Source organism: Emys orbicularis, chromosome 2 (assembly GCF_028017835.1).
Source record: "Emys orbicularis isolate rEmyOrb1 chromosome 2, rEmyOrb1.hap1, whole genome shotgun sequence".
In the NCBI taxonomy this organism is placed as follows: Eukaryota; Metazoa; Chordata; order Testudines; family Emydidae; genus Emys; species Emys orbicularis.
Window position 1 is genome coordinate 79,040,308 of NC_088684.1, and position 23,901 is coordinate 79,064,208.

A 23,901-nucleotide genomic window follows, 5' to 3' on the forward strand; every position below is an offset into this window, starting at 1 on the left:
AGATGTGTTCATCATAAAATTCTGTAATACTCTGCCCAGTATGGCTGAGGTTAGTTTAAATAAGTTTTTATTCACATCACCACCTAATGGCTGATCAGTATAATACAGTTTAGCATTCCATTACACCATCTACCTCCAGCATACCCTCTAAGCTAGGGCTTTCAATGAGGTCCTCAGGAGGCAGTCTTCCTGAGTTCTTTTAGAACCCCTTAAACCCGCTCCAGCCGTTTTACCTGGCAGAGACAGACTGGAGCCAGGGTGAAGACCTCCCCACAGGAGAGTTTTTCCTTCTAAGGGAAAAGCTTCTAAGGGACCGAGACGGAGTGGGACCCTAAATAGTTTTTAAATTAGGGCTGTACAAAAGTTTTCTCTGGCTGGGGAATGCAGAATTTTTCAAGGTTCAAGGTCCTGAAATGAATCCATACAATGTGTTGTTATATTTGGAATCAGAATAGCTTCTTTCCTTAACTTCCCTAGCGATTACCATAACTGGCACTATGTTAATATTAAGTCTGAAGACTACAGTGCTCGCATGCATCGTGATCTTCAACCAGAACTTCAGAGAACTAATTAAATGCTTCATAAAAAGAATGCAAATACTATCTTCAGCCTCATCATGGGCCCCATCAGCTATTTTTGCAATCCCACCGAAGAAGAATATATTTTTGAAAGTGATGCTGCTGGGATGAATTAAACATTACAGAAATCATGCAAACACAAAACAGCTTATTTTGAGACAGAGCATACAGCAAGAAGAAAAGTAATGCCATCATCATCCACCCACTCCCACAATGTGACCATCACACACATTAGCATAGGAACCTCCTTATGCTGTTAAAACAGGATTATAAAAAAAAAATCTAGGTGTGGAAGCACCACCATTTTCACAGGCATGTGTTTTTTCCAGACTCCTCAATGTTAAATTGTATAACAGTAAAACTTGAATTAAAAATAAAAGGCCTTGAAACTGTGAATAAGATGGGCTATGTGAAGAAATGTACAAACACATGACTATATAAGTGTGGCAGCTCACTAGATGTCATTCCAAAAATCTGTCTCAGCCATTGGCAATTACTTTTGAAAAGCATGCTGTAGTTTGTAGCTTTGGCTTTCTCAAAGATTACACAGCAGTCAACATACCATTCTATCAAGAGTAAAGCACCATGTGACTTACCTGTCAAAATCTTCACTTAGTTTTATTACTACAGACATTGGAGTCAATGTCTGAGAACACTGTGAGATAGTTAATTCACACACGGAGTGGGTTGTTTTTTTTAAAGAGTATTGTGGCAAAACAGCCAAATAATCTTCATGACTGATTTTTCAGTTTCCAAATTTTAAGGATGAAGTCCTTTCCTTTAAGGGTTTTTTAGATGTTACAGAAAATGCAGACACCCCAATAATCAAATAAACACAAGTCCAATATTTCTACCTTCCAGGCTTTCTTGAAATTAACCTTAAGATTTATCTTGCAATTAAATGTTCTGCTAGAACTCCACCTCCAGCCTATGGCTAACTCTTCTACTGATATGAAGAAATATACTATGCTTAGTTTAGCATCTGTTACTTTCAGAATCTCATCCTTTTCCAGTACATTATATATGACAGTGAATATTTCTAAAGTCACAAATGACTCCAATAAAATGCAAACTGTAGACAAAGTGTCTGGTTATAAAAAGAGATATTTACATATATATTACCTTTAATGACATTTAAAATAATTAAAACAAGAGCAATCATTTATTCAATCAGACTCCAATTTGAGAATATGCATATTTTGTGAGAATTTTTTTTAAGTTTTATATTTTTTACCAATAGATGGTGCTAGCAATTTCCACATATGCAACAATATCTGCACCCATTTTACTCAGCAAAGACCCATTACATTCTTCTGGAACTGCTAGAGAAAAACAATTTATCCATGTGCCAATTAAAGCAGGAAATGCCAGCTCCCTGGTACTCAACATTTTACATACTGAAAAGGCTAGTAGAGCAGCAAAAAGCCATCAGTAAGTATCTGCTGCGGAACATATACGATATGCAAATGAGAAAGCTCTTGTTGTTATTCCTACAATGTATTGTGAAGCTCTCAAGAACACTCACGTCACAGTTTGCAGTCATTAAGGGACATGCTTATTCTCAGTAAAAACTAAGCTGGCATCAGTCAAATTATCCCCTACAACAGTCTTCTAGACAATACAATGAAAACTTAACATTTTAAGCCCCGATCCTCCAAAGATTCAAGCATATGCTTAACTTTGTGCACTATGAGTATTTCCATTCAAGTTGATAGGGGTGCTCACAATTTGTAAAGTTATGCAAATCCATGTGTTTCTGCAAGATTGGAACCTTAACGTGAGGCGTTACAACAGACAAAACTAGCTTTGCTATAAAGTGCATGGATATCTTCTGCAGCCAATTTAATGATACTTCTAACATGGAAGTGTCTTCCCACCCATCTTACCTGCCTTAAAGGTATGTCTACACAGCCCAGGGAGTATGCCTCCAATACCAGTGCTTTAAAAATAGCTGTGTAGACAGCCCTTGAAGTTGCAGCTAGGGCTCTGAAGCCCTCTCCTTTCCCCAGTCGTCAGACGGCTAATCTTCACTTTTTAATTGGTCCAATCTCTGGATAAATTTTTGGACATGAAGAGAGAAGATATTGTCAGTACTATGCCAAAGTAAGCACAGTTTACAGAGCAAGAACTGAGGACTCTCCAGAGACTACATTGTCTTCTGTTGGTGTTTGTTTGTTTTTCAGCTACTGCAAATACTTCTTCCTCTAAGCTATGGTACCAAGTGAAAAAACACCAAACTACTGATGCCTTTAAAACCTTGAGGAATAGTTCCAATACCAATAAGCTTAGCTCTGCTACTCTCTTACAGTGCACTTACTTGTGAATAAGGCACTTGAAGTAGTCAGAATGTATCTTCAATGCAGTAGGAATGCTACTACCCTGCAGTGAAAAGCAAAGTTATATAATGGTGTACTCGTCAACCCCAAGCCACTTTCACAGATCCCATTAACAGCAATTGGTTTTAAACAGACAGCACAACCGGAAAAGAAAACCCATGCATGTGAGTAGAAAACGAAAGGCATTCTTAAAAATAGATGTAGTGTAGTTCTCTAGAACAGTCTTTCTGCAGCAGTGAGTTCGGACTCCCTTGTGGGGTGTCACGAAAGGAAGGGTGCAAGTCATAGAACATTTTATTACAAACTAAAGCAAAGAAAATCTTGCTTCCCTGCTCCCTTACCCTTCAAGGTCCAGTATTCTTGGTCAATCTCTGGGAAGCACACACACGAATACATGATAAAGGCTTAGCATTGCTATCATTGATACATTTTTTACTCTTTCTTCTCTAGTAAATGGAAGGAGTCATGAACCTTTTTCATTTGCTCTAGAACAGTGTTTCTCAGTGACCCTCCTACAGCTCTGGGCCCTGGCAGACCACTCACAGCATGTGACCCCCAACGCCCCTGGTGGATTTTCCCTGGCTATAACTATTTCACTGGAGAGGCTCCATGGAAAAGATAATAAATCCCCAGATTCTAGTCTTTTTATTTCTATTAAATTCCACTGAGCCAGATGGTCCCCTACTGAGTTTTCCACCCCGCCCATGTCTGTCCACTCCGTTGGCATGGATTTTGGAGCTCAGGAGCAGCCTTTGTGGTGCCTTTGCACATGAGCAGAGATCACTGCACCTGGAGAATCTGCCCCATCATAGATTTGTATAATGTTTTAGCCCTTACTTAGAAACTTACCATTTTTTTCCAGGACAAACATCAACATCAGGTGGTATTGTTAGCCTCACTTTACAGACAGAGAGGTGAGACACAAAACGAATAAATTATCTTGACCTAGGCTGCACAATGTGTAGGTACAAGTGTATTGAACAAAAGACCTTTTTTAAAGCTTAATATTGTCCAAATTTGGTTCCCTTGTCATGGAATAATGTATTCAAGTGGAATGTCTGCTTTTTAATATAAATAAAAAAATTCCATGTGTTGTTTAGAATAAGTTATATTTTATGAAATACTGGCCATGATCTTGCTAACCCTTTATTCACAGAAGTAGGTCATCCCTTTCCATTTACTAAAATTGAATCTGCAGTAAATACAGTGAGTTAAAGGGCAAAAATAGAACACTGGAAAAATGAAAAAAGGATGGTCAAAAATAGATTATTATTTGTTTTTAGTGTGTGTGAAGGGGGGCAGTATGGAGGGATTTGGCCTTGGACATCCTGGAAGCCTTAGGTGGGTGTGGACCAGCTCTGAGGTTTAGAAGTCCCTGAAACAGTGTAGTTTATTCTGCTGTCTGGAAGGATCCTGCTACAGTCATGTCTTCCTGGTTCATGGCAATACTGACCTGATGTTTTTCCTATGTAGCTATTGCACAATATGAGTAGTCACAGAATTCTGTAGCTGGTAGGAGCACATCCCTCAGTAGAGACCCTCTAGGTCCCACCACTTAACAGCGGATCATTTCCCAATGATGTTAACTGCAAGACTTTACACTTATACAAATAATTAATATGTGGTTTTGCAGTTGAGCCCTCACCCCTATTCACGAAGTTATGGCTTGAATTCTTCTGCAAGCTAAACCAACAGGAGTCTCTATGGAAAGCTGCACAAACCAGAAGCAAAAGGTGTCCCCGTGCCTCAGTGGGTCACAGCCACGAATACCCAATTCAGGACAAACTGCTGAGAAATGGGGCAGACCCCCACCCCGAACTGGTGGTTATTCTTCCATAAAATATACCAAGCCAGTAACAACAGTAAACTTCTGTGTCACCACACTGGTTAACAAGAAGTCAGAAATATAGTTTCCTTAGGTATCTCAGCCCGTGTTTCACCACCCAGACACTAGACTTAATGATGAGTGGTTATTTAATACCAATTTAATCAAAGGGTTCTTCTAATCCCAAGAGATCAGTCACATAACCAGGTCAATATATAACTCAGATCTTCCACAATAGTCACGTTGTTGCCAATGTAATGTCCTGGGGAGAGAATAGATTTTGCAGAGAAGCAGAGAAATAGGAATCTATGGTTGAAAGCCAAAGGCATCAGACAAGGAATAGGCTATATTCAGTGGGTAAGCCAGTCAGGATCAGGTGGAGAGGTTAAGGAGGAAGAACAAGTGCAGAGGAGGTGAGAAGTTGGGAAGAGACTGGGATGCTAAGAGGTGAGAAGGAAGAAACTCTACTATTCAGATAAACCGCAGACAAGCTTGCAAATTGTGGGTATGTGTCATGAGTTGAAAATTCTGGAGGCTTAGTCATCACAAGTAACAAGGTATAACGAAATATTTGCAGTCTTGAGCTCTTTAAGCTGCCTAATTCCACTCCAAGTAATCTGATTGTGGCACAGAATCAAGGACAAAGATGAGCATCAGGGCACAGCACTGAATTTGTTGAGGAGATTATTGCAGAGTCTGGAAAAAAGCAGCTGCAGAAGAAAGAAAAAGCCAGCTAAGTTTGATGAAGGGTATTGCATTCACATCATCACACACACACCAATCTGGAAATTCTCCCCTAGCCAGGTCCAAAACAAATCTATCCAGGAAATATCAAATACAGTAACGTGCATTACAATGTCTGTAGATGGCATTGGGATAATTACTTGTATTTCTGTCTGATCCACACATTTTATGACTTTGCTGATAACTCATTACTGGGATCAGTGATGTTAGACAAGATTTTATCTTACAATCTCTTTACAGCATGTGCAGCTGTTTGGTTGTTGAGGATGGACATAAGGAAGAATTTTTTATTTATATATTGGAAGGTACAGCCCTGGAGCCTTAAAATTCTAATGACACAAGGGGATTTCCTGCTTGACCAGCTGAAATCATTGGCTAATATTGTTTCAAAGGGATCTTACCCTGATGGCTACTCATGCTATTGGTAGACTCAGTATTAGACTTGAAGTAGCATCTAGCATGCTTGTCAGGGCTGACACTTAAGGTACAACCACTTAAGTACACCTATGACTCCTTTTAGAATATTATGCTGCTAAATCATTTGTGATTACAAAACTTCTGTTGTTCTTCAGAGATTTGGCTGCTAAATTGTCATCTTTTAGTTCTAGGTTGGTTTAGCATCTTGTTAAACCAACCTAGAACTAAAAGATTGCCTCTAGCATTTATTAATTCTTTGTTGTGGAAGAATCAAAACTTGGTTATGCAATTACCCACATATTGTATTTAAAGATACACAATTCAGACGTCTGTATTCCCTTCATTCTAAAACAAAATACTTTGACAGATCTGCTGATAGATCGATTGATATTAGAGTTGACTGAAATTTTCCATCAAAAATCAGATGTCTAACAAAAAAAGGCCCTAAAAATTGGTGAAAATCATTTGGGGGTTTTGATGAACCATAGGGTTAGTCAACATATTTTTGTTTGAAAATTTTGAAATAAAAAAAAAATCCTGTTTATTTTCTTGTGTGTTTTTGTTGGTTGGTTGGTTGGTTTTTACTTCCCACAATGTTTTCACTGATTTTTTATAAGGTCTAATAAGTACATATATACACCTTTAGTCTCTGCCCCAGGTCCTAGTCAGAGTATAACAAAAACTTGAATTCCAAACAACTTATGTTTGTATAGAGTTCCCTCAGGTATGACACCCTTTGTCCTGATACAGTCCAGATTTGTTGATTTTCCCAGAATGCTGTGAAACTCATCTTTTTGTCTTTTCCTCATCTTTGTGGAAGAGTGGTTTTAAATGAAAGTGGGCATCAGGTGAAGGTAGAATTTATTTTTTAATTGCTGATATAAAGGCGGGGGAAAGGAAGAGAAAGCAAATAATACAAATTCAGTTAGAACGGCAGCTTCATCTGGTTTCAAAGTAGCAGTCGTGTTAGTCTGTATCCGCAAAAAGAACAGGAGTACTTGTGGCACCTTAGAGACTAACAAATTTATTTCAGCATAAGCTTTCGTGGGCTACAGCTCATTTCTTCAGATGCATCTGGGATGGTCAATAAGGGATGTGACATTTCAGACAGCTTGCTTACCTGGTGACAGGACCTTTGCTAAACATTACTGGAGGGTGTCAGATGCTGGCAAGTAAAACCTGGCAACTGTGAGTGTCAAGCAAGATCTAGAAGATGGTCCTCCCTAGTTGTGAGAAACAATGCAGTATTATTCCTTGACAAAAAGAAAGGACTTTTGATTTTAAGTATCAGTGATTCTGTTTATGTAAGCAGGAAAATGACATTTTCAATAGCTGAATATGATATAGATTTAGATAAAAACAAAACAAAGTAAGGAAAGATGCTTATCTGACCTTTTTGTTCCTGCCCTCCCCAACTCCATGGGCGAACAAAAGATTCTACCTTTTTTTAGGAGACAACATCTCAAAAAAGCCATGTTGCAAGACAGAAACATGAGGATTAAAAGATTGCCTCTTAATTTCCATCACTCATAATCAGATGCCATCTCAATTGAACTTAACTGGAGACTTAATTTTAGGCCATGATTTTCAAAATAGCTAGTGATTTGGGGTGCCAAACTTCAGCCACCTTAAAGAGACATGATTGCCTAAGGGCAGATGCTCAGCACTTTCTGAAAATCAGCCTCCTTTAAAATGGCTCAAGTCAGGCACCCAAAATCCTGAGACACTTAAAGCCAAAATTTTCAATGCACACATTTTAACATTCTATTTCTTCGTGTTCAGTTACAGGGGTGGGGGACTTTTATCTAAATGTTACTGGGGGGGGGGGGGTAATCTTTGCTCATGTTTCTACTGATGAAAGTTATATTTTGATGACAGAGTCTATACTGAAGGGCATATTCATCACAGGTATAAATAGGAACATCTCCATTAATTTCAGTGGACATACACTGCAAAAGCAAATTGGCCCAACATGTTTTCTGCTCTGGTTGTCTAATTATGTAATATCCTTCCTTTCCACTATATTAAGTGTTTGTTTTAGCAGGTGCTTTAGTCTCTGTGTTTTATGCTTAGATCTGATTTAAAAATCAGATACAGTGAGCTAAACCCCTTGATTAAACTGCAAGATCTGTGTCCTTCACCTGATATGTTAAAGGTTATCAATACCAAATGTGATTAATTAAAAATAAACATTAATATGTAAGTGTGCATGCATAAGAACCATGAATTTAATAATACCTGTGCAATATGCTATCTTGCTATTGATCTTGCTTATCTGATTAAAATGAAATCTCCATACAAACAAAAGATAGCTGGTAGAAAGGCACTGGACTGTGGGCATGCTTTTTGTCAAGCTCAATCAAATATAGCCTGATTCTTTTTTGGCACCTAAAATGCATGCAGATATTTCCACAAAGCAAATTATATTGTATGCTACCTTTTAAAATAAGATTAAAAGAGCCACTATTTCATCACTATTGACTGCCATTAATTGGTTTGCCGGAATGGAGCTGACACATCCCCGGATGGCACATCTGTTAAGTGTAGACTGCAATCAGTAAAATAGGTTTTCCAACAAATGACTTGTCAAACCCTTGACACAAGGATTACTTAGGCTAGTAGTCAGCCATTCAACTTTCTTCCAGTTCAAATGCTCATCATCTGCCCCCACATTGGAATTGAAATATAGCAAAAAGTGCCTGTGTATTTTCTGCAAACTACAGTGAAAGTACCCAGTTAGGACTAGATCCTCAGGTTTCCTAAAGCTGTGCTTGGTGTAGGGTTGGGAGACACATACGTGGCTGTACATCATATTTCCACCTCCCTTCTCCTGAACCTGCTAGGACTCCAACCAGATTGCAGTGCAAATTAGAGTAGTCTTAGAGCTGCTCTAACTTACAAGAGAAGATCACAGTTCTCAGATGACTTTTCTACCTGCCAGGATTGCCTCTCCAGTCCTGCTTAATCCTGTCCTTGACCCTCAGCTCACCTGAGAACTCAAATCACTTTAGTATCATCTAGTGCAATCAGCAGTGAGACAGATGTGTTTTACCTGGTTAAACATGCTGGAACATGCAGCTGAAGTGATGTTATTAATCATTATAACTAGCTGGTAGGTACATATAGCTACGAACTGTAGATGTAAAATGTTACTACGGCTACCATTCATTTTCTTCACCAAATCAAAATTTATAAACGTAATATTGTATCACAGTTGTGACAAGTTTCTAAAATTATTCTTCTTACCACACTGGCTAACGATGTCACCTCCACTAATGAATACATTGATAAACACATGAATTTCCTATTGTCTCGGTTTGAGAAACTCTACTACACTATTTTGACTTATTTTACATTTAAATCAGTGCGTTTTATGGCCAAGGCAATGAACTGTGAAAAAATCTTTTTAAAGCATTCGTGGGCTTTAGCTGATAGGACTGATCCTTTAACTGAACTAGATGAGTGCGTGCTTAGGAAGTATGTGCCAACATCATAGTGCCACTACTAACTCCTTCCAGTCAATTGACTTAAGAGTATGCAGGGATACCAGCTTATTTGTACTATTCATACTGATCACTGAACTGTTTGAAAAATCAGACGCCAGTTCTGGGTGCTGAGCAAATGAAATCTGGTCCTGCAGGATACAAAAGCTACACATTTAGGTGTCTGGACCCAGAGGGATCAGACTGCTTCCTTGGAACGTGGAGTGTCAATACAGACCAAACTCTGCACTTGTTTCCATCCAGGCTTCCCCACTGAAAGGCCAGATCCTGTTCCCATTGGAAGTCAATGAGGTTTTGTCATTGACTTTAGTGGTAACAGGATCAGACTTTAAATAAGGGCAGAATTTGGTCCCAAGCAATTAGCATTTTTGGAATTATTTAATCTGTTAATCAATCTGTTTGTTTGTTTGATACTTTAAATTACCATAAATTTAGCTTTCTTAATGCTTTTAATTTTACATATAGTTAAAACTTGGGTCAAGCTCACGTCACCATTATCTATAAGCCATGACAATGCTTCTGTGACAGACTTTTTGTTCAGCTCTAGCCCAAGGGAGCTTTATTCCCTGAAAGAAGGAGACAGTATTTAAAGGCCAGTGACTCTTGTGGGATATCATCCCATGGACAGTGACATTGGCACAATGTGTACAGTAGGGGTGCTGAGAGCCATTGAACCAAACTGTAAACCCTGTATATGATGGAAACCACTTCAAGCCAGGAGGTGCTGCCACACCCCAGCACCTCTAGTTCCAGCACCCCTGCTCAGGTAGGGCATGAAACTCAGTGAACCGATTTCATACTCACCCTGTTTTAAGATGACAATCCAGAACTGTTTAATTTACCAAACCTGATGAAATATACCAGTGTGTCTAGGTTTACAAGTTTTGTTGATAAAGGTGTAGTAGATGTACTACTTATGGAACAGATGTAATATACTTAGACTTCTATAAGGCATTTGATTTAGTACTGCATGACATGATTTAAATATTAGCATTATACACTATCAGTAAAGCCCTTGGGAAATGGATTAAGAACTGGCTAACTCACAGATATCAAAGTTGTTGTCATAGGGGAATTATCACTGAATGGGGGAGTTTCTGCTGGGGTTACTCAGGATCAATACTAGGCCTGGTGCTGTTCAATATTTCCATTATTTATGGAGAAGTAAATATAAAATCGTTGATAAAATTTGTGGAGAACACAAAGATTGGTGGAATGGTAAATGATGATGGTAGAGTTGTTATACGGAGTGACCCAGATTGCTTAGTAGGATGGGTTCAGTCAGTATGATGGGTCCATTCAAACAAAATGTGTTTTTAATATAGCCAAATGCAAGGCCACACAAACAAAGCATGAAGACCAGACCTACAGAATATGAGACTGTATCCTGCAGAGCAGTGAATCTGGAAAGATTTAGGTGACATAGTGAATGAACAACTCAACATGAATTGAGCTCCTGTGCAATGCTGTGACAAATAGGGCTAATGCGATCCTTGACTTTATAAAGAGGGTGAGTAGGGGGGTGATTTTATTTTTTATGTGACATTTATGTGACATTATACCAGAATGCTGCGTACAGTTCTGGAGTCCATATTTTTTCAAGGCTGTCGAAAAACTGGAGAAGGTGCAGAGAAGAGTGACAAAAGTGATTCAAAATCTGGGGGGAAAAAACCATGCCCTAAATGAAAAGACTGAAGGAGTGCTTAGCTTCTCAAAAAGGATGATCAAGAGGTGATTTGATCATAGTATATAAATAACTTCAGAGGGAGAAAATTCCAGGTACTAAAGGGTTCTTTAATCTAGGAGAAAAAGGCACAACTGGAAGTGGCTGGAAGTTAAGGTCCAACAAATTCAAATTGGACATAAGGCACAACTTTTTCACAGTGACTCTGAAGGCGATAAACCAATTGGAACAAATTACCCAGGGAAGTGGTGAATTTTCCATTTCTTGATGTCTTCAGATCAAGACTAGATACCTTTCTGGAAGATATGCTTTAGTCAAACGGGAAATTAGGTGAGACAGTATGGCGCGTGTTATACAGTACGTTAGACTAGATGATATAGTGGTCCCTTTTGGCCATAAAATCTATCAACTTTGAGCTGTCATAATTGGAGTGAATATTGTAGAATAATATAACTGGGATTTAGCGTGGGAGTTCAGGAACCTAGCTCCCATTGAAAGTCAAAGAGATTTGGGTGCCTGATTCCCTTACACTTCTTTCAAAATCCCAACCTATAGATGAAAGGTAAGAAGTAGGGATGTCAAGTGATTAAAAAAAATCATGATTAAAAAATTAATCACAATTAATCACGTGATTAAAAAAATTATGTCCCATCATGCTTCAACCACCATATCAGGCGACATGCATCCATGCTGATGACGGGTTCTGCTCGATAACAATCCAAATCAGTGCGGAACGACGCATGTTCATTTTCATTGTCTGAGTCAGATGCCACCAGCAGAAGGTTGATTTTCTTTTTTGGTGGTTTGGGTTCTGTAGTTTCTCTTTTAAGTGCTGCTCTTTTAAGACTTCTGAAAGCATGCTCCACACCTCATCCCTCTCAGATTTTGGACGGCACTTCAGATTCTTAAACTTTGGGTCGAGTGCTGTAGCTATCTTTAGAAATCTTACATTGGTGCCTTTTTGGCATTTTGTCAAATCTGCAGTGAAAGTGTTCTTAAGATGAACAACGTGTGCAGAGTCATCATCCAAGACTGCTATAACATGAAATATATGGCAGAATGTGAATAAAACAAAGCAGGGGACATACAATTCGCCCCCAAAGAGTTCAGTTACAAATTTAATTAACACATTATTTTTTTAAGGAGCATCATCAACATGGAAGCATGTCCTCTGGAATGGTGGTTGAAGCATGAAGTGGCATACGAATTGTTAGCATATCTGGCACGTAAATACCTACTTCAAAAAAGAAATAGATAAGTTTATGGAGGATAGGTCCATCAATGGCTATTAGCCAGGATGTACAGAACAGGTAATAATCAAGTGACCCATCCCGTCGCCCATTCCCAGCTTCTGGCAAACAGAGGTTACGTACACCATCTGTACCCATCCTGGATAATAGCCATTGATGGACCTATCCTCCATGAATTTATCTAGTTCTTTTTTGAACCCTCTTATAGTCTTGGCCTTCACAGCATCCTCTGGCAAGGAGTTCCACAGGTTGACTGTGCATTGTGTGAAGAAATACTTCCTTTTGTTTGTTTTAAACCTGCTGCCTATTAATTTTCATTTGATGACCCCTAGTTCTTGTGTTATGAGAAGGAGTAAATAACATTTCCTTATTTACTTTCTCCACACCAGTCATGATTTTATAGACCTCTATCATATCCCCCTTAGTCATCTCTTTTCCAAGCTGAAAAGTTCCAGTCTTATTAATCTCTCCTCACACGGAAGCTGTTCCATACCCCTAATCATTTTTGTGGCCCTTTTCTGAACCTTTTCCAATTCCAATATATCTTTTTTGAGATGGGGTGACCACATCTGCACACATTATTCAAGATGTGGGTGTACCATGCATTTATATAGAGGCAATATGATATTTTTTGACTTATTATCTATCCCTTTCTTAATGATTTTCAGCATTCTGTTCACTTTTTTGACTGCTGCTGCACATTGAGTGGATGTTTTCAGAGAACTATGCACAATGATATCAAGATCTCCTTCTTGAGTGGTAACAGCTACTTTAGACCCCATCATTTTATAAGTATAGTTGGAATTATGTTTTCCAATGTGAATTACTTTGCATTTATCAACATTGTTTGTGAAATGTTGCTGAAATATTTTTGAAATTTTATGTTGATGACTTTCACAAATGATTGAATAGCACATTTAATTCAACACCTTTCACCACTAGAGATGAGCATTCAAACTGGTTTAGGACAAATTAGTTTAGTGATGTGAATCTGGTCCTTAGTAGACATTTGTGCACAAAACACTAGCAACACACAACTGGGCATAATTTGACACAATTTGCAGTCTCTCCCCAGGAGAAACCTAGGAGTAGAATAACAGGAATGAGTTGTCCATCAGGATGGATGTGCTCTGGAAGAAGGGTGTTTTGGAACTAAAAAATTGTCTTGAATTTACAACCTGCCTGCTGTCCTCACTGAGATTACTTATGTAAATCGAGACTACTCCTTTATGTAAATATAAGGACCATATTGAGTACCTGCTCCTTCTTTACTAGGCCCTAACAAGTGACTTACATGAGCACTGGAATTCACTGAAAAATATTAAATAAGCAAAGTTTCTCTTTAAAAAAGGCAATTATTTCATGTGAAAATTGAGGCAAATAATGAAATTTAGCCCTGAAACAAATTTTCAAATGGTAACTCAAGCCAAAAATGGGAGCTAATGGCTTCATGAAGTTCTATAAAAACAAACATTCACAGCCCCTCTCACGGATATGTTACAACTTCTTCACTTCAATTAAGTGATCCCTGTTGGCTTCTCACTTTGGTCTGAATGCGGTTTCAAATGTGTGTCTAAGATGCACATTTCCTTTTGAGCAGTAAACAGTTGCACTAACAATCATGGAATAAGAGTAATGAACAGGTTGAAAAAATAACTACCGGGCTGTCCCACCTGCCCAGTCTCTGCTTCTATTGTCCTCCTAACATTTTATTTTAACTAGCATGCATATTGCAGGCTATGCCTCTTGAAAATGATTCATTGTTTGTGAGTAACAGGGCCTGCAGGTGTCCCCTTAAGAATTTTGTGCAGTTTAGAAGGGTAAACAGCTAGAATAACTAGGAAAATGCTGTCAAAAGCAGTTGTCTCGCCTCATGTGTCCTAGAGGAAACCAAGTAACAACCTCAATTTACTGTTTAGGTACTTCATTTTACAATGCCTTTTGGCTGGGTTCTGTGTGTGTGTGTGTGGGTGTATGATTATTGGGCATGAGACGGCATTATCTGTGCAGCCAAAATCCTCATTGCACCATGTTCTGTTCTTGGTCAGAACAGGATAAATTAGTATTAACTTTCAACAGAATCTGGTATCCCTATAGAGGTGTGGCGTGAGCAGCCCCTGCACTCCCCAGCATAATGCTTGGCCTTTTGTAAGGGATGTACCAGGAGCATGGGAATGCATGTGTTGAGATCCCAGAGCTTTTCATATCGCGGAATCTACTGCACCAAGATTATTCTTCCTTTTCACCTTTACTTACTTGTGTACTCTTCAAAAGAAATTTTGTAATTGTAAAATATTTGGGGCATTGACCATTTTTACATTCTGTGTTTGTTCAGCACCTAACACAATGGGTTCCTAGACCATGCCTGGAGCTCCTAAGTGCTACTGCAAGAATGATAACAATTAATAGGGTGCCCAACATTTCTTATGTATCAATTTTTCCCTCTGGTTACAAAATCCTACATTGGCATCACCCACCAGCATACTAGATCATATTTCAAGCATGAATTTGGTCAAAAAAGAAAGCAGGGATTGAGTTAAAATCTAATACTATGCTAACATTTATTAAATCTATATTCCAGTTCACATTTTGTTTCTACACAGAAAGAAGGCACCTTCAAAGAAGAAGAGAGAGAAAGAGACATTGTCTTTTCATATGGAAATAAATAACTGAAGATGGTCTCAGAAAATTGTTACTTATTTAGATTTTAGTTCTACAAGTGATATTAGTGGTAATCACTTACACTGGCATTTGTTCCTAAATGACAGAGCCAGGGCAGCTTCATTTCTTTGCAGAGGCTTTTTTCCACTTGAATGGTAATGGCACTGTATAAATTCTTGATTGCATTTTCTTGCTTTTTGACATTGTGTTCTGAATTTGTCATTTGTATACATACATATGTAAACAGCTTCACCGTAAATTCTATTTGCTGACTCTCCTTGAATGACCCATGATGTTTGTAGGGAAAGGTGCGATTTGGAAAGGCAGTGGTTTGGAATAAGGAATAGGGAGGGGATATGGGAGTAGAAGAAAAGCATATAGGGGGTCAGGTATAAAAATACAGTGAGAGATGAATAATATATAATTTATAATCAGCTACATCATTCCAGTTTTCAAAATATAGTTACTGTGTATAGTGAAAGTTGTTCAAATGCCATGTTATTTTTTGCCACAGAGAAATCACCCATTATTTTTAAGTACATGCACCAAGGAAGGGCTCAGAATCAAGTGGGAGCTTTCAGTTCACTAGTCTGGCATCCCTTATTATTTGGCTCAGACAATTCTAGAGCCAGCAGGAAGCATAAGAACCTTTGAATGCTTTCTCTATAAAACAGTATGGCTCAGATTTGCCACTGCCTTGAGTGTTTATTTGCATGTATGCAAATGGGGTGTAAAATGCTACCAAATCATAAACCAGCAGTGAAACAGGCCCCATCAAGCTCTGATGAAATAATCTAAGAATTCAATCTTGGTTCAGAAGAGAAAAGAAAATATTTTCTTCTTGAAATTTGCTCAGGGATGGAAATATTTTGTTTCACAATCTCAGATAACAGCCACCTTGTCAGCTATTCCTAATGACCTTTCCCCAACTAGTGAGTCCACAGGTGATGACTTCTGAGATTTCCTCCTACTCAAACAGCAAGGAGTCCTTCAAACATTAAAGGAAATCCCCACTACCATCCATGACAATGTCCTTCATGACTGGTGACAGAAATAGTCAACACGTACTATGAAGAAAGTAGCCTTCCATACATACGGTTGGGCAGCCAGTGCTTTAAAAAAAAAAGTTTGCTTTATTCAAGCTGTTGGGGAATGCAATAGGCCTCGGCTCATTTTTGAACAAGGTAACTAAGAAGAAAAGCTAACTAAGAACCATCTCCAACTTACAGCTGGGCAAATAATTAATTTTTCAGTTCTGCCAGCACACCAGAAAGTCAGACAAAATATTTGGTTCAGTTCCAAAATATTTGGAATTTGTGAGTAAATCAGAAAAGGCTGTTCTGCACCAGAAAACAGCATGTTCTGCCTTCCAGCCTTTAGCTCAGTGGTTAGGGCCCTTGTCTGGGCTGTGAGAGACCCACGTTGAATCCCCACTCCGCAGCAAGGACTTGAACTCAGCTTTCCTATCTCCCAGGAGAGCATCCTAGTCACCAGGATAGAGGCTATTCTGCTGAAGCTGTTCTGTTTTGTAGATGTAAAATGCTACCATTCTCTTCTGGTAGCAATTTACATTCATTTTTCACTAACTGGTCGAAAAGATAAAAGGACACAAAGTTGTCCATTTATCAGAGAATCAGGGACATTAGAAGCAGGTGTACATTATTTATGAAATAAAAAGCCACTGGAGAAGCAGGCCCAGAGAGTCATGGCAGGTAAGCCAGTTGCACCTCTGGATCCTGAGCTTTCACTTCTGCAAGATTCCATCGTCTCTCGTCTTGTCTAAACGTCTTTGTAAAATCATTGGGGGAGACTGAGAGACAGTATGGAATTAAATGCCACCAGTAAATGAATGATGCTTAGCTCACCACTGCTTTTATATCAAGGAATAGAAAACTCAGCAAAAGTAGTGCCTTGATGAATAGCTGATGGTTGAAGCTAAACCTGAGAGGCAGACATGATGGCAGTGGGAAAATGGAAACACGTTGTGGTTCTAACCAACATTATAACATCTCCTACCAAAGGAAGCACCACCTAGTTATCAAGACAGAATACAGCCTAAAGAACCTTATTGACTCCTTAGTATTAGATACCCTAACACACAGCTGCTAAAATGCCTTTATCTATCTGTGGCAGGGATAGCAGGTAAAGTTGTGCCTGATGGGTGAGGATCTGCCAATGGTAATTCACACATTCATGACCTCTGGGCTTGACCAATATAGTGCTCTCTATCTGGGAATGAAAAATAAGGAGCTAGATCCCCAGTGAGATACAAGGCTAGACTGAGCCTTGTATCATCCCCTAAAATCAGTGGCCTTACCGCTGTGTTACTCAAATTTTATGCTGGCATAACTCCTTGGGTTTCAGGGAATCAAGCCCTAGGAATGTAAGTAATTGGTGATGACACAATAATGAAAATAGTTACTCCTGAATTATACCAATATAAATGATAAAACTCAGGCATGCTATCAAAATCAGTGATGTTATACTGTTGTTAAACAGGTCTAATTGAGAGGAGAATCAAGCCCAATCTCTCATCAATAGCCACTGTTTAAAAATCTAAAATAATCTGCTTTGATTTCCCCTAGAAGTCCCTTCTGTCATAGGTTTGCATCCATCTTTCACTCAAATAGGTCAATCTCCCACTTTTATTCATAAGCTAGGTCTTCCTAGTAATATTACTCACCTCTAGATCATATTCTAATGTCTAGATGGTGGAAGATAGTGTTCATCTTTGATCATGCCTATCTGGTTTGATAGGTTTCCTGTTGTGCTCCTCCTATGCTATCTCTTGTTAGCCCTCCCCTTTTGTATCTCACACAAAAAAATGGAGATGGAGCAGCTCTTTAACTGAAAACAAAAGGAGCAACAGAAAGTTACAGGCCAGATACTCAGCTGTTGTAAATCGGTGTGGCTCCATGAAAGTCAGTGAAGCTATGCTGATGAAGCTATGTGGATTTACACTTGCCGAGGAGCTAGCCTGTTCCTAGATGATGGCATTTATTATGGATGACTAGACACAAAATCAGCATTTATGAAATATCTTTAAAACTAATTGTTCTGCAATTTTCTCTGTTTATTTGGGGGGGTTGTTTGTTTGATATATCTTGCTTGTAGAAACCATTGACTGTAGCAATCTCATTAGTTTGTCTATGATTTTGTGTGGAGTATCATTATTTATTCATTCATTTTAGTGTCTTCATATAGTTTCCATTTCTTAATAACTGGTCCAGCCTGGTTCTTTTGGATCAGCAGCCAGGGCATCCACATTAGTTAGCACAGAAGATGGTTCTGGTAAAGTAGTAATTTTCCAGATGCCATTCTGATTTTTATCTGTGAACATAAAAAGCAGTTGAAAACTATGGATTTGCTACATCAACTCTTTTGAGGCATCATCAGTATCACATTAACAGTTTTCATTTTACTTCCATTATCATATTGTTTCTCCAGTCTACAGCAGATTTATATTGTATCTGGACTAATGGATGTATTTACGAGCATAATTGTGTGCAGCATTTTATATTGGGGGGGAAATGAATAATAAGATATATATAATACAAATACTACCTGATATATTGTGTGACAAGGAGATGTTCTTGTTCCATTAGCATAGGAATGGCATTCCTATCTATTCTGGCTCATAAGGAAACAGTGACTGTCAGCAAAAGGTAAACGGTGTGTAATTCTCTGTTTGGGAATAACAGCCTGCATATATTCTATATGGAAATGTGTATGGTAACTTCTTGCTTTTGCTAAAAATATGATTTCATATTATTAAACCTTAAACCTCACCATAGTTTTATTTTTAAATAGCCGTAAACTGGCCAGTCCAAACACATACGTTTGCTTTTCATGTAAACAAACTTTCTGCAGGAATCCAGATCCACATGCAGTTAGAAATTAAAAGGCACTCATTTGGTATCCTTCTCATTACATACCAGTCTCTCTGGGTATGTCTACACTGTATCTAGGGGTGAACCTTCACAGACTTGTGCTAGTGGGATTCGCATTAGTGCACTCAAAATAACTATGTAGATGGTGCTTGGATGTTGTGGCTTGGTCTGAAGATTGGACTCTGAAGCGCCCCGCTCACCCCAGTTTCCCCATCCCCAGCATTAGAGCCTGAGCACCAGACTAAGTCTGAACATCCACACTGCAATTTTATAGCCCTGCCAGTGCGAGTCAACTGACATGGGCCAACTGCAGGTGTTCTATTGCAGTCAATATCTACAGAGCTGTTTTTAGTGTGCTAGCATAAGTCTGTGGACCTACCTGCTGTGGCTTGCATTTGGTAGCGCCCTGAAAAGTTAAGTCCAAAATTCTAATACTGCCAAGCATTCAAAAATGTTTATAACAAAGAATGAAAAAAAAAAATCTCCACCTACTCAATCCAACCTCCCTGTCATAAATAATCTAGTTTTATAAGGGGCCAGAGCCTTAGACCCAAAAAGGCCCCCCTTTGTGCCATTGCAGCATTTTGAAGAAGCCATACATTTGCTTCAACAGGGTACCTGAAGATTAGTTGAACATGGAGAAATCCTGATTCGTATGTAGTGGGTATAGGCAAGTCTACATAACACCTTCCTGCCCCTGGCCCCTCAACATGCATAATGGTCATGCTAGAGGAATGCGTTGCTTCACTCCAGTAATCCCCAGTTTCCAGAATGACCAAAAGAGGGCTGTTACCAGCTGATGTTAGTTAAAGGAACCATGAGGTTGTTATAATTTACATCAGGGATTGAATTTATGTAGGAGTAGCTTCAATTTACAGCATAGCCAACAGCAAATATTTGGCAGAGAGCATTTAAACAGCTGATTTTGGGTCTGCCACATTGCAGATGGGAAATCTATTCCCAATTTGTGTAATCTGTAAGGCATTTCTCAATAATAAGAGTTAGGAAGGGCACAGAATTATTAATATTAACAATTATTTGTAGATGTGAGTCTAGAACACATGATGGCCTGGGTCAAAAGGCAGTGCAGCAGCCCTTGGGACAAAGGGCAGCTTGACAGTGAAAGTGTCTTGAAGGATTACCCATTTTGTCTGTGTCCCATCTTGAGGTTCTGCTTTGTATGTGGACTTCTGAGGTGAGGCACAGGGTTGGTGCATATTCAGTGCTGATAGACAGTTGACGGATATTGCTATCTCCCCAAAACAAGCTGTACTGGGGAATGCAAAATTTCAAAATCTCTAAATCCTTCCATCTCTGCTTCTGAGTCTTTTAAAGGACTGATGTAGCATAATCCCAGAAAAGGAGAGATGTGGAGAAACTGAGCCTCAGAGGGCTGTCTTGGATGACCATTCCTTTCTCCTGTTCTTCATAGTATGGGGCAACTATGCTCCATCCCAAACTCAGGGCTATTCCTAAAAGCTCCAATCTAGCCCTAAGCTTCCTCTGTTCAGACACTGATGGTTAACTGAATTCCTAACTCATTAAAATAATTTAAATAATGTAGACTCTAAAGGCCACATTCCCTAAGAGCCAGTGGAATGTGCAGGCACATAATTTAAGTGTGCCCCCAAATTGTTGTGCAAACCATACCTCTGTGTTTACAAACGGATATGTATGAACACAAGTTAACTAGTATTCCTTTGGAGATCTGAGTTCACAGTTTAATAGCATTGAAAGTTAGTGACCCTCACTCCTTGGTTTGAACATGAAAATACCTGTCTGTATAAAATGAGCACAAACAGATGTACTTGCAACTTTTCCAGGAGCATACTTTGGAATTACTTTCAAAGTGTATCCCCAACAGGAATTTTGTATCCCTACCTATCTTCTCTTTTTATCAAGAGAAGACATTCCAAATAAGGTATATACTGGATATAATAATCTATAATATGAACAGCTGTCCGTGGATAAACAATACAGTTTAAATAGTTGCTTTGATATGTTTGAGACTTATAAGGAAAAGAAGGCATAAGGGAGAACAAAACTATACAACAGAAATGAAAAACAAGACACCCACTCTGGCTCCATAAAAATCAGGAAACCCTGGAAAGAACATTTTGTCGGTAGAATATTTAGAATCTCGATTAAAGTCATTGTTTACAGCTGAGTACAGATACTATAATATCAGCAAGGCCAGTTTCACTATGAGCCTCCTCAGCACAACATAGCCAGCAGGGACATCTTTAAAGAGCTCTTCAGTTGTACTCTGAAGTGGTTGCAGTATATATACTTTAAAATATGATCAAGAATGTATAAACATCCAAAATCATATTTCATGCTCATATGTTCCAGTGCATTACTATCCATCACTAACCACTGACGGAACAGCCCCTTAGTGCAATGAGAATAGCTAGAAGAATGTTCAAAGGATAATAAAAGAAGCTACATGAAATAGTTCTGAAAGATTGGGTTTATCTAGAAACACTACAGCTAGCCAACTCCATGAAGTTCTTTGATTAGCAATGCTGTTCTGTCTAGGAGATTAACATTGGTTTACTTGGCCATTAATCAGACAGTTGCTCCCTCCTTGAAACCACTCACTGACTCCTCATTGTCCAATAACATCATGTTCAAACTTCTTGTCCCCTTGCCTTCAAAGTCCTACTCAACAGTGCTTCATCTTACATTTTATGCCTGCTCCCTCCACCTCCCTCTCCCCCCCTCCTCACACACACATTCAGTCTGAAAATTACACCAGCCTCAATTCCCCATTTTGACCTATTCCCAGGCCAAACCCTGTGTGTGGAACACCTATCTAATGGGCGTGGAACCACCTATCTAATCCTGGTTTGAGTATCCTATTGTCTCCATACTTCTTATTTAGAGAATAAACTCCTCAAGGCAGGGTGCCTTGTACAGTGATGAGAACATGGTTATTGCTTAACAAATGATCAGAATAGCTAGTCTGATTCTCCTCTCCAAAACACCAGTTTTTACACTTTTCACTTCACTGACTTCACCTCATGTTACCCTGATTTACACAGATGCAAGTAGGAGGAAAATCAGGAATGCTATTATTGAACATTAGAGAGACAAGATGGGTGAGGTAGGTAGTCTTTCATTGGACCGACTTCTATTGGTGAAAGAGACAAGCTTTCAGTATACAGAGCGCTCTTCTTCAGGTCCCAAAGAAGCTCTGTGTAGCTCAAAAACTTGTCTCTTTCATCTACCGAAGTTGGTTCAATAAAAGATATTAAATCTCCCACCTTGTCTCTCTAATATCATGAAACCAACCCAACCACAACACTGCAAACAATTATTGAACATGTCTGATTTCAATAATCAAAAGAAATAAGAAAAAAAGAAAATAACTGATTTCTATTAACTATCATGTTATTACTGTATTTGTACAGATCCAACAGTGTACTGGGTGCTTTGTACACAAGGTCTTGAAGAGCTACAATCTAAAAACCAGTGTGTTTCTTTTTGATGTGGTTATTTATCTCATGAAAACATCATGCATCTTCAAGGACAGACAAGTAAACACATCAAAGCTCTGTACAGAGAACCACAATCCCAGCAGTGTGCACTCTGTTAATTAAGATGAAGTTTAAAACAACAACATAATAAACCAAATACCAGACTCATTAATGAACCAACATGCAATTGTTGCCAAATATACCATAAAATTAATTAACATTAGCTGGCAGATGGTATAGGGTAAAGTAACTTGATTTAAAACTGTGCAGAGTGGTGGCTGACTAGAACTCCAGAAGCTGGAAGCATTATATGTATGTCAAGAGAATGGCTGAAACAGATTCATCTGCTATTGAGAAACCTTTGCTCCTTGAAGGTTAAGGATAATATTAACAATGCCTGCTTCACATTCCAGACCAGACTGCTCTCAAAACAATTATCTGAAGATCATAACAAATATATTACTGACAAATGATTAACTGCTTATTAACTCAATTTGTAACCATCACAGGCTGTATTAAATCGACTAGAAATCAAAGTCTGAGAGACCAAATATTGCTCCAGGTTTATTAAAAACTTTGTCTGGATGCCAGATATAGGTGGGATATTTCATTGTAAAAGACAGCATTCATCACTGCCATAGTTATGATGCACCAAATAAAACAGAGACCATTGTGAAACCACTCCTAAAGCTCCATCCTCTTACACACTGTTCTTCCTTCTCATATTAAGAGAATGTATGGTTGTGATATTGACTTTCCTTAGTTTTGTGTTATTCCGCTTGTGTTTGGACATAATTGCAACTAAAATGCATGCTATTAGTCACTGTCTCATAATAGTCCTGTAATAATAGCTTGAAGTGTTTTGTGAATAGAGCCACCTTCAAAGTATAAAGGACAAAGCTGTTTATGCAAGGTTCTAATATGACCCCAGTGTATGAAATCAATATAACTTAATTATTTTGTGTTCGACTAGTGAATTAAATGTGGCCATCACTGAAATTTCCCTTTCTTTGAGTATTTGTTCATTAGACGATGGCAATAAACATTATTTACTGATTTGGGAATGAGAAACAATAACAGGCACAGGGATTCGTTATGAAAGAGTCTTTAATTCATATCATGACAACATCTCTTCCCCGTCTCTCCATCTCTAATGCACATACTTGCACAGAATTGACAGAGTGAGGGCCTGTGCAAGCACACAGAGGCTAAAGGGCAAATATACCAACGGACTTTTTTCTTTATCTCCCAAAATATCACTAAAAATTAACAAATCAAAATGCCATGCCACATCCAACCAATGAAAAGGTCAAACAATGATAACTAGTCCTTTTCTATTGCTAACCATTCTGAAAACATCTTAAAGTGTTAAAGCATCACTGGGTTGCTACAGACTGCTGAAAATATGTCTAATTGGAGAACAATATCCTTCCTACTTTTTTTAAGCCTCCCTATGGAATTTAATAATTTTATATCCTTATATCAGATTGTGAGAGAGGAGAGATAAAGGATCTTTCCCACCTGCATCCATATT